Genomic DNA, 13,082 nt, shown 5'->3' on the forward strand with positions numbered 1-13,082 from the left:
CCGCGTTACGCCTCGCTTGTCGTTCACCAGAAAAACATGAACAATTACCCCGAGGACTTCTTCACCAGATTACGCTCGTCTGTTCTCTTTACATCCGCATTAACTAGTACATGAGGAGAATTTATATCTCAGGGGAAGTGATATGCGGATTGTAAAAGTTTTAAATTACGTTCGCAAGTATATGACGGCAAAAATAAAAGATTACTTCCAACGATAAGAAATGGGAAGGTCCCGTCGAATGGCAGGTAAAACATAAGACGTTCAGCCACAGCCAAGACCGATACTGTAAAAAAAAGGGAATATTCTGAACCCTCTACAGCCTCCAGCAGACGGGATCCGAATCTCTTCCCTGGGAGTTTCTTGTGGCGTAACAAGGTATTAATGGACTCTAGCTAGGTATTGGAGTCTCGTGAGGCGGCTGGCCCAGACCATGGAAAGGGAGGGAGTAGGGAGGATGAAGTATGGTGAGGAAGTCTTTGTGGTTGATACATGTTCAGATAATCTACGATAAAGAGGAAGGACAATTTCAAGGAATCCCTTCCAACGACAAGAATATATCAGTACAGAATGATAGATAACATTTATTACAAGGACAGCAATAAGAATAAGATTAATAAATGAAAATAACAATAATGATAATGATAATCATAGTAATAATGATAATGATAATGATAAAAGTGTTAATGATAATGATAATCATAATCATACAGAAACATTTAACTTATGGACAAAGTCGGTGGCAGAGATTAGTACGTATGGATGATGGGGGCCCATGGAACACCCCTCACCCAACACCAACCTAGGGGCCCCACACTCGCCACCCATCACAGGTCCCCCTCACCCAGCATTTACCAATGGACCTCCCCCCTCACTAAACACCCACGTAAGGGCCTTCTCACCCAGTATCCACTTAGGGGCCCTACTCACCCAGTATCCGTCCAGGGGCCCCTTGTTACCTGGCACCAACCTAAGGGTCTACACCCGCCCAACACCCAGGCCCCTAGATGGGTGAGGGATGAGGTTGGCCTCCAGGTGGGTGCTGGGTGAAGGGTTATAGGTGGGTAAGGGGGAACACAAGGTGGATAAAGGGAGCCTAAGGGAGGTGAAATGGTCTAGAGAGGTGACGAGGCAATAGGTGGGTGTTGGGGTCCTATAGATGGGTGAGGAGGGGTCCCTTTCAGGTGGGTGAGGGGGGCTCTATATGGGATAAGGTGATCCCCAGGGGGAAGTGTTCCCCAGGTGGGTGATTTGTCCTGGGTGGATAAGGAAGGTCTCAAGTGGTTAGAAGGTAAGAAGGCTCTAGGTGGGTGATGGGGGTCCTGAGTGAGTGATGGAGCCTGGTTAGGTGATAGGGTCCTGGGTGGTTGATGGGATCCTGGATGAGTGATGGGTTCCTGGGTGAGGTGATGGGATCCTGGGTGAGTGATGGGGTCCTAGGTGGATGATGGGGCCCTAGGTGGGTGATGGGGTCGTGGGGTGACAGAGGTCGTGGATGGGAGTTGCCATAGGTACATACAGGGTGAAAGGGGCCATGATGGATGTCAGATGGAGAGTGCTTGGGTGTATGGGAGATGTGGGGACCCTGGGTGAGTGGCGGATGAAGGAACCCTGGGTGGGTGAAGGGCCCCTGGGTTGGTGCTGGGTGAGTGGCCCCTAGGATAAATGGCGAGGAAGGTGCCCTTGGGTGAATGCCGGATGAGAGGTCCCTGGGTGGTGGGTGGTGGGTGAAGAAGCCCCTGGGTATATGATGATTATGGGGCCCTCTGGCAGGGCAGGGGTTTATAAGGGACCCTAGCAGGGTGGGGGTTTATGAAGGCCCCTGGCAGGGCTGGGGTTCATGAGGGCCCCTGGCAGGGCGGGGGTTTATGAGGGCCCCTGGCAGGGCGGGGGTTTATGAGGGCCCCTGGCAGGGCGGGGGTTTATGAGGGCCCCTGGCAGGGCGGGGGTTTATGAGGGCCCCTGGCTGGGTTGTGAGCCGGTACACGGAAGAGCAACAAACAACCCGCTGGTCCTCAAGGGGTAAGAGCAGGGGGGGAGGGGGGGCGTGGTAATGGCGGGAGGGAGGGGACAGGCAGACTGAGAGAGACAGGATTACGTGTGAGAGATAGGAAGAAGAAGAAGAAGAAGAAGAAGAAGAAGAAGAGAAGAAGAAGAAGAAGAAGAAGAAGAAGAAGAAGAAGAAGAAGAAGAAGAAGAAGAAGAAGGGGAAGAAAGAAAAAAGAAAGAAAGAAAGAGAGAAAGAAAGAACGAAAGAAAAAGAACGTATGAAAAAAGAAAGAAAGAAAGATAGAAGAGAGAATCAAGAAGAAGAATGATATCATGAAAAGAGAGAGGTAGAGGAGGAAGGGGGTGATGGAGGTGGAGCAGGAGTGTGACCCAGTTTAAGGTGGAGGCTCACCCTAGGCGGGGTCAGCCCCGGGCAGGATAAGACAGGCAGGAGGGAGGGAGAGTCCACCTCTCCCTCACATAGGTACCTGCTGGGCCTCTCTCTCTCTCTCCCTTGTGGTTACCTGGGCCAGGTGCTAGGAGCAGGTGAAGGTCCTGTTCCGCCACTGTGTGTGAGAGAGAGAGAGAGAGAGAGAGAGAGAGAGAGAGAGAGAGAGAGAGAGAGAGAGAGAGAGAGAGAGAGAGAGAGAGAGAGAGAGAGAGAGTTTTTCCACTTGTGGGCCCCACCTCCCCATCCCCTAACCTGTCTTTTGAATCATACAAGTCACCGGACTTTCTAATACCGTCTGTGTTCACTGTTCCTTCGCTCAGTCTGTTTCATCCGTGTACCGTTACATTACTATGGACGTTTTTTCTCTCTCTCTTACATCCTTTATGACTCGTGTTGAATTTCCAGTTGTCTCATCTCGTTGATCGCCTTTTGTTTCCAGGAACCGCTGGGTGTCGACATCTTCCAGTTCGTTCAGGAACGTCAAGGTTGTAATCCTGTCTTCCAGTCTTGTCCCTTTTAACATGAGCAAGTTTACGGCCGCCATCCATCTCCTGACTTCCTTCTCGCCGTCCCCCTCCGCTGTACCTTCTCCAGCAGATCTAACACGTCTTTCCAAACGGAGTGACCACACTGGTGATGTCTTCATTCCCTCAGGTCTAACAAGTGTTGTGAAACTTTATCATATCATCTCATACATCTACAACACTTGAAGGCTGTTTTGGCATCGCTACCCAGGTACAACGCTGGTGTTTGTGGTTATCTGGTGTCCAGCGTCATACATCTCCTCACTCATAGAGATTGCAGCAACATTATCTTTGTTAGATGACCCTCGTTAGCTTGGCCTCATCTCGCTCTGTACCATCTACATCCCTCTGTAGTTGAGTCAGATCGAATATCATCGCCTGTGTGATTAACCAACTGCACGTCAGGTTCTACAAGATATCACACTCCTGAGCACCTCTCGTTTCTCTAGTGAGTTTATCATTATCCACAAACCAACTTGGGTATGATATAAAGTTCCATTTAAAAGGTTATTCTCCCACAGATCAGGAGGAACAGCGTTTCCAAAACACTCCCCTGTTAACTTTGGCACAGTCTGAACCAACAGCTGGGCTGGGCTGGGTTTTTTCTCTGTTCCTTTCTAACAAGGTTTCTTCTATGCAGCGCGGATGCCTCCCACTCCTCCATAGTCTGGCTATAACTTATTCCTTCTTATCAGACGCCCGTTACGATCGTTGTCAGATGCCTTCTGGCACCTGAAAAACACACAAGTCATCACTAATCTCATTTTCCTTTTTTCAGGCTGGCACTCATCCTGTCAGGCTGGCACTCATCCTGTCAGGCTGGCACTCATCCTGTCAGGCTGGCACTCATCCTGTCAGGCTGGCACTCATCCTGTCAGGTTGGCACTCATCCTGTCAGGCTGGCACTCATCCTGTCAGGTTGGCACTCATCCTGTCAGGTTGGCACTCATCCTGTCAGGCTGGCACTCATCCTGTCAGGTTGGCACTCATCCTGTCAGGTTGGCACTCATCCTGTCAGGTTGGCACTCATCCTGTCAGGCTGGCACTCATCCTGTCAGGCTGGCACTCATCCTGTCGAAGAACCCAAGCAGTTTGTTCGCTGGAGTAGTTTGCCCTCTACATGTGTTCATTAATTTGTTCCTGATCATGTTTCCGAGTGCTGTGCAGACTACGTCTGATAGTAATGGAGGCATTAAGTTTAGCACGAGTTTTCCTTACCACTTTTAAATAGAGTAGACAACGAAGTTTGCTCTAATTCATTCACTCAGTTCCGGTTCCTCTTGTGTTGGGTTCTGAAACAACACATCAAGTGACCCTGTGTCAAGGCGGCTCAGCCCACCTCTTGAGTACATAGGACGAGACACCATCAGGACCAGGTGTCATGTAAGGAACTAAGTATTTCATAAGTGTATTGAAATACTGTCTGATCCCCTCCGTGTTAATGTGAATATCTCCCTGTCTCGTGTAGTTTATTGGTCAGCTAATGTCTTCATGTCTTCACCTTTACTATGCTTCTGAACTTGGCATTCACCACCTCATGAATATATTTCCTTATTTCAAGAACCTTACTCTCTGGTACCTGTCGTCTAGATGAGTATGGGAAACGAATCAGAATTTTCCTTTGCCTTGTCCACAGTGTTTCTCTTCAGTTTTCTACATTTTTCTGGCATTACTTCCCTATTGTTCTGTTGTCTTTACTTGGTCTCTGTGTGTTTGCTGTGCCAGTCATAACCTTTGGGATGTCTCTGCTTCCCTTGATATTTTGACACCTATTTGTGGGACCGCTTCTTCTTCCCTCCTCACCCGCCCTCTATGTCTCCCACCACAGGTTACTATCTCTTAACTCTTTCATTATCTGCTCCACAAAACCTCTTGCAAGACGGTCCCACCGCTCGGACTGTCGAATATTCGTACTTTAGTTTATATTCTTCTTACACACGTTGTTCAGTTATTTAAAATGCCCTCCAGGTTATCTCATGCTCTTTTTCTTATGCCCTCGTTAACCACGTACTCTGGCTCGAGCGCTTTATGATCACTCTTCCTAAATGAGGCACCATAATTTGTTTCCAAGACTATTGTACATGAAAATGAGATCCTCAAGTGGTCATGTATATGACCCTCTGACTCTGAGGTTAATGACGTCCCGGCACAAGACTTTCTCATGAATATAGTCTTAATACTTGTGGCTCCTGTGTCTTTCTTGCTCCATGTTGGAGTCAAAGTTTCCAATGACTTTTCTCGTTTAAAATATTTAGGTATGAGGACTTCCGTAACCGAGCGGGTAGGTCCTGGTTCTGGCATCGTCTTGTGTCTGTCTTCATCATCACGACTAATATCTTTTCTGAGATAATACGTTGTATAAAGTCAGAACTAATATGCAGGGTGTGTGTGTGTGTGTGTGTGTGTGTGTGTGTGTGTGTGTCCAACATATAAAATGGATTATATAGTGATGTCATTCGTGCATGAGGTTGAGCTTTGCTGCGCCATAAAAAAGAATTGAAGAAAAAGAATACTTTCGTCTTCACGTTTGCTACATTGTCTCCCAATATGTATCTTGCATCTGCATGTGTAAAGTTACGAGCAGACAAAATCTGCCTCTCCTCTAATCCATTCCTGAAATGCTCTCAACATTCTTATCGACCCAGCAAGAGTGAGGTGACACTCGCTGAAGAAAATCGATTAAGGGATCATGTTGATCCAGCCACTTTTTCTGATAAGACTCTCTTAATGAGTCTCTGACCTACGTTCGCTCTGCCTGAAATTAAGGATTTCTCTTTCTCTGAGATGCCACGATCAGAACTGAGGTTTCCGGGTAAGATTTCGTCAGGTTTTGCAAATACTGTTGACGCTCAGAGAAGCGAGGAACTGCCATTACCAACCAGCTGATGAAACTCGTACATTCCAGGATTTACCAAGTGGAAACCTGTGGTTCCCTGGGCAGGTGTTTGGTCTCGATTGGCAGCACAATTACAGAACACAGGACGCAGGTCAGGTCGCTCAAGCGTTTCGATGCTCTTTGATATTTGATATTGAACTGTGACCCTTCGGCCGAGCTGGACTATGTCAACCTGTCCTAGTTTTTTGGAAATCCCAGGTGGTGACCCAGCTTTTTCTACGAGCGGCTTGAACACCTTCTCCCCCCTCCTCAACCACCCCTCCCACTCCGAACTCGGCCTCCCCACCGTCTGGCTTGGTGAGCAGCGAGGGACGTGGGAGGAGGAGAGGGGTTGGTGACGTGACAGACGTAGGCCAGGATCTTCCATTCTCTTCTTCAATGTAGGACTCATCACGACTTTCCCTTCTTACTCTGATACCGCCACGCAACACAAGAGACGTGCCACAGATACACCTGAAACACCAGATTGATCTAGGAAAGACTTTACATTACAACAGACACCTCGCTCAGTCTGTCTCGAGGAGACATTGGGGGTGTTCTTCAGATGCCCAGGACTCAATCTCTTCTGAACAGTTGCTCCGGTAATACGAAGGATTGACTCCTCCTGGTGTGCTGAGTAACACACATTTTTGGAAGTTCTAATTCCACGTGCCTACTTGACTGAGACCAGTTCGTCTGGTTTCAAGCAAGTAGGCATGTGGAGTTAGAACTTCCAAAAGACACTCTTACTTATAAACTCTCAGACTGACCTACTTTCCCTGCGTACGTTGATAATGATGGATACTTGAAAGACGTAAAAAAATCTAAGATAAAATCCATCTATGAAAGCAACATTATGTACTGCTTCTTGACTTTGTTTTCTACAACTAAACTGCAAACAGTAGTGATAATGATCATTATCATGAAGATATGATGATGATGATACTACTACTACTACTACTGCTACTACTACTACTACTAATAATAATGATAATAATAATAATAATAGTAACAATAATAATGATGATAATGATAATAATGATAATAATAATAATAATGATAATAATAATGATAATAATAATAATAATAATAATAATAATAATAATAATAATAATAATAATAATGATAATGATGATAATGATAATGATAATAATGATAATAATAATAATAATAATAATAATAATAATAATAATAATAATAATAATAATAATAATAATGATAATAATAATAATAATAATAATAATGATAATAATAATAATGATAATAATAATAATAATGATAATAATAATAACAATAATAATAATAATGGATAACGAGAAAATGTTTTGGAAGGAGGTTAACAGTGCGAGAAAAACAAGAGAACAAACGGGAATATCGGTGAAGTGGGCAAATGGGAAAGTGGTAACAGGTAGTGATGAAATCAGGCGAGGGAAAAATGGAGTGAGTATTTTGAAGGACTGTTGAATGTGTTCAGTGATAGGATGGCAGATGTAGGGTGTGTGGGTTAGGGAGGTATATGAAGTCACTGAGACTAATGGTAAGAGGTGATAAAAAACCTTGTGTAAGATAAAGCGTTGTAAGGCGGCTGGAGTGGATGAGATTACAGTTGATTTTCTTAAGAAAGAGGGAGACTGTGTTCTTGAATGGTTATTCAGGATTTCTTATGTATGTATGGCTCATAGTGAGGTACCTGGGAATTGGAGAGGTGCCTGTATAGGGCCACTGTATAAGGGAAAGGGGTAAAAAAGTGAATGTTCAAGTTACTGGTGTATAAGTTTGTAGAGTGTACCTGGTGAGTTGCATAGAAGAGTAGCGACTGAGAGGGTGTTGGGAGAGGTTGACAGAAAGGGTATATATGTCAGAATTGGAGGTGAACAGGAGATGGGGGAGACTGAAAAAAGGATTGAAAGATGAAGAGCAAAAATTATGAGTGCTCGGGACCCAGACATGCAGGAGGGTGTAAGGTGTGCATGGGATATAGTAAATTGGAGCTTTGTGGTATACAGGGGACGACGTGTTGTCAGTGAATTGAGTCACGGAATATGAAACGATAAGGGTTAAACCATGGAGAGGTCTGCAGGGTGTGGTTGTGGAAAGGGGGCTGTGTTTTCGGTACTTTATACACGACAGCTGGAGGGCGGATGTAGGCGAATGAGGCCATGTCTTCGTCTGTCACTGGCGATACCTCGATAGTGAGGGAAAAGACGAACAACTGTGTGTGTGTATATATATATATATATATATATATATATATATATATATATATATATATATATATATATATATATATATATATATATATATATAGATAGATAGATAGATAGATGGATAGATAGATAGATAGATAGATAGATAGATAGATAGATAGATATATAGATACATAGAATGATACAGATACATAGTTACTGTGCTTTAAAGTATACGTGACGAACATAGACTAATCAATGAATAACGTACCAGTGGTGTGTAAGCAATCAATGAATAATCATGTCACAGTCATGCGCATGTTCGATGCCACCTTCCTGCCCTCCCCGCCACAGGTGAGCAGCAAGCAGGCACAAGTAGGGCAGACAGGTAGTAGACACATACAAGCAGGAGGCAGACACAAGCAGGTAGCAGACACAAGCAAGAGAAAGACACAATCAGGAGGCAGACAAGCACGAACAGATACAAAACAAAGAGGACTGCTGAGGTAGGTACAAGCAGGATGCAGGCACACGCAGGAGGCAAGCACAAGCAGGGAAGACAAGCAGAAAGCAGACATAAGCCTGCGACAATCATAAGCAGGGAGGACAAGTCAGCAGGGAAGTGAGTGGAGGTGGTGGTTGTGGGGGAGGGGTTAGTGTTGGTGGGGGGGGAATATTGACTGGTGGGTTGGTGTGGGAGTAAGGGGGAAGGGTAGTGGCCTGAGGTTCAGGTGAAGGAAGGGGAGGGGTAGTGGCCTGGGGTTGTGGTAAAGGAAGGAGAGGAGGGAGGAGTGGCCTGGGGTGCTTGTGGTAAGGGAGGGGTGGGAGGAGTTTCTTGGGGAGGTGATGATGGAAGGGGGGTTGGGGGGAAGAGAGGGAGGAGGAGGCGCCATGTTTGGAAAGTCCCTCACGAACAACAAGTGACCACCACCACCACCACCCGGGCTCCTCCTCACTACCACTTACTTACCTCCCTCACCCTCGTCTCCCCCGGCAGGCGCGTCTGGCCGCTGCTAGCGTTTATTACTATATTCTTCCATCAGAGAATACTACGTCAACCCAGGCAGCAGAGTATAGTCATTGCCAGGTCTGCCGCGGCCATGACGACCATGAGCTGCGTGTCTGGGACTAGTTTGAGCCGCGTCGTCATTCCCAGTGACTTGTACACCATGTAACCCATGGTCGATGTGTTTCCTCGAACCAGCGTGTATGTAACTGTACGTTGTACGTACGCACGTTGCGGCCCAACGTATGAAATATATCTTAACATTCATCTACCGTTCGTGAGGAGGTTACCTAAGCGTCTTGAAAAGCAATACTAGCCAGTGAAAATTTCCTTTGGGACGTTGCAACCGCTGTCCACTAATGGTGTGTGTCCGCGCTATCTTGCCGCCGCTTCATCAGACGCGCCAAGAATCCCGTCTATGCGAACGGTCGGCCCATACTATTTACGTCATTTACGGCGTTTAACGCCTCACAGCAGCGTTATTTACAGTCTTAGGCTTCACTGTATATCAGCCTTTGCTTCGCCCGACGCTATGAATAATCCAGACGTCTCGTGGAAGCCGGGTAGACGCATAAATCCGGATTCAAAGTTGGAAATCTTGGGTTATTCGGTATCCGGTGAAGAATTCCGTGCATCCGACCGCAGCGTTCCTGAAGTACTTGAGGCCTTTGTTCTCTTCTTACTAAAAATGGCGGCGTAGATCGTCTGTATGTGATAATGACTTGCCGGGAGCCCGACCTATGGACTGTTCTACCACCTAGCTTATTCTGGGAGGACATTCGAGTCCAGGTGAAGCAATATCGGATAAAATGCCTCTTCCCGCCAAAAAATGGATGCCTCGCTAGGTATGGCGCGCACGTCAGGCATGTCCCACCAGGTATGTCCGCCACTAGAATTGACTTTCCATGAAATAAGAGTTAGACTCTACCCACTTCATGATAGCTTGCTTTCACACAGAATTTAGCTTTCCCACAGTGAGTACGACGTGTCTAGCTCCTTTATGGCTGGTTTTATCTCTCGTTTTCATCCACCAGACATGCCTGGTATTCCACGCATTTCGGTCGCCGCGTTCCGAGCGTACCACCGTGACCGGACGGCCATGTTACCCAAGGCTGCCAACGTGTTTGTGTTTTTTTTTTTTTTTGTTTTTGTTCTTGATATGACGATTTCCTTTGTCACTGCGGCCCCGAGGGATTCTTTTATTTGTTTTATATGCCATCCCCTGGCGGCGTCTTCAAGTGTGGCGTGGAGGAGGGAAAGGATTTAGCGGTCGTTTGAAGGGTAAGTAACAGGAAGGTTGAGTGAGGGAGGTGTGGAGTGGTCAGCCCTGATCATTAAGTGTACAGGTGTTGCCATCATGGGAGCCACACAGCCACGCTCCTCGGTTGCCTCTTGCCATATTTAGTGCTTTTTCTTAAGTATTCTCACAGCGGGGTCACCACACGGGAGGCGAATACGAAAGATAATGATGAATAACTCAAGATGAGGAGGCAGGAGTAACCCCACTCCTCACTCACCTACCCTAACCCCCTGCGGCATGAGTAACCGTGAGGGTTGTGTGGTGAGGCCAGGTAAGGTAACGTGTACACGGAAGACCCAAACAAAGAGTGTGTCCGCGTGCGGCCCACCTGCCCCACGGCCGCAAGTACCATTTAACACTGGCGGGTCAGGTTTCCCAGACCAGTTCCCGCGTGCGGCAGTGTTGCCTATTCATTTAGCAGAAGCCGACGTGGTCCATGCCCGTCCAGCAGGTCTGCTACCCTGCCATCATCTGCTACCTTCTGCTGCTGCTGCTGCTGCTGCTGCTTCCTCGCCGCTGTTCTACTGCTGTTGTTGTTTCCCTCTGCTGCTGCCTGCCTCGCCACCTGCTGCTACTGCCGCTGCCTCGCCACCAACTGTTGTCGCCTCACCACCTGCTGTTACTGTCGCCTCGCCACCTGCTGCTACTGTCGCCTCACCACCTGCTGCTACTGTCGCCTCGCCACCTGCTGCTACTGTCGCCTCACCACCTGCTGCTTCTGTCGCCTCACCACCTGCTGCTGCTGTCGCCTTACCACCTGCTGCTGCTGTCGCCTTACCACCTGCTGTTGTTGCTGTCGCCTCACCACCTGCTGCTGCTACTGCCACCTCACCACCTGCTGCTGCTGCCACCTCACCACCTGCTGCTGCTGCCACCTCACCACCTGCTGCTACTGCCACCTCACCACCTGCTGCTACTGCCACCTCACCACTGGCTGCTGCCTCATAATTCCTTTACTGCATCCCCACCTGCTGCTACAGCTTCTGTTGCCTCCCCACCTGCTGCTTCATCTAATACTGTTTCTGCTGCTTCACCACAGCTTCTGCTCATGTTATTGCTGCTGCTGCTACTGCTGCTGCTGTCTCCACCTGCAGCTACCTCACTTTCCGCTGCTGTTAACTTAACACCTGCTGCTAATCTTGACCCCACAACCAGCTGCTGCTCCTCTCCATATATTGTTCCTGCTGCCTGTCTACCTCTTACTACTGCTGCCTCATCACCTGCAGCTGCCTCACTATCTGCTGCTACTGCTACCTCACCACCTACAGCTGCCTCATCGCCTCCTGCTGGTGCTGCTGCCTCGCCACATGCCGCTACCACTGCGACTGATGTTTCAACACCTCAGCACCTAGTGCTGCTGGGGCTGCTGCCTAACCACCACCAGCTCCTGCTGTTGCCTCACCACCTCTTGCTGCTGCCTCAACACCTGCTGCTGCTACTGTTGATGCCTCACCACCTCCTGCTGCTGCCACTGCTGTCGCTGTTACCTCTCCACCTGCTGCCACTGCCGCCTCATCACTTGCTGCCTCACCACCTGCTGCTGCTACTGCTGCCTCATCACCTGCTGCTGCTTCTCCTTCATTATCTGCTGCCTCACCACCGCCTGATAACCTCTTTGACAGTTATGAAGACAAGCCTCCATGTCTTGAACTGTCTCGACGGACATGTAAACTACTATCAACAGTCTCGTCACCCAGGTTCTGCTCTCCATCCTGGTAACGTAAAATCATTTCTTCTCATCTCTCCTCAAAGCTTCTTCTTTCATCGTGTCTTATAATGGCCTCAAGTTACTCTCTTTTTTTTTTCAACTTTCGAGGAACAGTTGAGAGTCTGTGTTATTAAACTGGTTTAGAAACTTCGCTGTTGTGATGTAGACACGTCCTGTATTTACTTTCAGATTGTCTTTGCTTGTGTTTTACAGACCTTCACCGACCTGTCAGCCAGACCGGTCTGTCATTCAGGCCAATTCCTCGATTTCTTTTCTTTACTGATAGGCTCGAAATTTTGCCCCCTTTTTCCTCCACTCCCTCGGCACTACGTTCTTCTCCAGCGACTGACTGGGCAATATTCCAAGCGGCCTGTCAAGTATATATGTACACACACTTCTTGAGCATGTGTGGAGAAGCTTTATTAGGGACATGAGTCTTATACAGGTCAGGATCCCTTTGTATAATGCTTATGGTCTTTTCTGGTAATTCAACTGCTTCTTCAATAACTTCTCTCCTTACATCATCTGGCTGGTGTTGGTGCTGTAATGTCTTCCATTGTGAAAGTGTCACTGAACTTGTCATTCTGCTCCTCGTACATCTTTGCAACATCCTCTACAACTCTGCCACCTGATTCCTTCAGTCTGGTCCAGTCACACTTGAAATGACGATTTTCTTCTGGTAAATTTATGGAAATGGTCTCAATGATCTCCAGCTATATCTATGATATATCTATGAGAGTGTCTCTGGTCCTCCTCACTTTCCTTTCCTTACTCCGTCCTTGATCTTATCTTGTACTCCTCAAATGCTGACTGACAGTAAAGCCACCTCTAAGTTCCTCCACAGTATACATTGCTTTTCAATATCCTATATTGAGCCGCATATCTTTCTTTTCTAGCATTCCTCTGTCCATGCAGCTATAAGTAGCGATGTACTTACTTTTTTCACTAAGTTTTATAGAACTTTAAAACAACGATGTACATCATAGTCATAAATCTTCATAACCCAGTTTATATTATCGAAGTAATCATCTCTCGCTCAGGTGTAG

This window comes from Panulirus ornatus, chromosome 42 (assembly GCF_036320965.1).
Source record: "Panulirus ornatus isolate Po-2019 chromosome 42, ASM3632096v1, whole genome shotgun sequence".
Classification (NCBI taxonomy): domain Eukaryota; kingdom Metazoa; phylum Arthropoda; class Malacostraca; order Decapoda; family Palinuridae; genus Panulirus; species Panulirus ornatus.